Source organism: Tasmannia lanceolata, unplaced genomic scaffold (assembly GCF_043159265.1).
Source record: "Tasmannia lanceolata isolate RefF3 unplaced genomic scaffold, GAP_Taslan_0.1 ptg000020l, whole genome shotgun sequence".
Taxonomy (NCBI): domain Eukaryota; kingdom Viridiplantae; phylum Streptophyta; class Magnoliopsida; order Canellales; family Winteraceae; genus Tasmannia; species Tasmannia lanceolata.
The window spans coordinates 25,251,546-25,252,759 of NW_027518697.1; positions in this window are offsets into that span (position 1 = coordinate 25,251,546).

Sequence of the window (1,214 nt, forward strand, 5' to 3'; positions counted from 1 at the left end):
GGGCATCCTTGTTTAATATCCCTTGGAATTGTAACCGCCTCGGAGCCGGGCATCGTGGAGGTCTCCAATAGTGGAATCCCTCAAGTGCGACCTTGAGTAGAGTGGAGTAGGCCGTTGGCCGAACCACTATATATCGGTGTGTCATTTCTCACTCTTGCATTTCCATTATTGTTTTGGCTTGGCATTTCACTTTGTTCTTTCAATTATATTTGCATTAACCAAATATTTAATTAAGTGAAGAAAAATTCCAATTAGGGTTTATAAATAATTTTCAAAAGGCCTAATATTGAGTTAAATTCAATTCACCCCCCCTCTTGAGTATTTCACTTTGAGAAGGTTCCAATCTATTTGGATGGACTCATACAAGGGAAGGGTTTGCTCATGGCGGGTGAGATGGCTGAACCATAGGAAGCTCTTCGACCCACTATAACTTCGAATCCATTCGGACATCATTTCTGCGGTCATGGTCTGCTTCATACAGAAGATAACAAGAAAATTTTCAGACAAACAAAAAGATAAGTACAATACCTATGCACATATTTTTATTTATTCGCATTTCCTTTTTTCTTTTACACGGAGGCCTATAGTAGGCTAAATACAAAGCAAAAGCGGTAAAAGAAAAGAAAGCGGTGTTCTGTATCTTCTGCGCAGATTGGATCAGCGACCGAGGGTTAGCATCATTCCAATGACTTCTCTGTGCAAGGCGAGGTAATAGTTGGGTGACGCCTCATCTCCTCGAGCTGCAGTGATGCTGAGGATAGGGGTGATGTTTCTCTTTTTCCATTTGGAGGCGACTTTGTTCGCCTTCCACTAGGTGAACCCTACTGTTGGTGAAAATTAGTAGAGGGGGCGACAAATTTCTTGCTTGGCCCCATACTGGCGCATGGTGCGATATGAAATATAGAAAGAGGTCTTTTCTAATGCCAGAATCTTGACATGATTGGACTTATGGGTGGTTAGAGCAGTAGATGTATATCCGTCTAACTTCCAAAATATGTCTGGTACCTAACCAAGCAATTCACTCGGACTCGGTATAGAAACGGTGACCAAATGCTCAAGCGTTGAAGTTGAAAATGGAGATGTTTATCCTGGATCTCGGGATAAAAACTCCAAGTTTGAGAGTAAACCAAATGTATAATAGAACGGGACATCCTGAAAAAGGGAGACCCGAATCTGCAGAAACCGCATCTAGGCCATTAAGGGTCTCCCCCAAA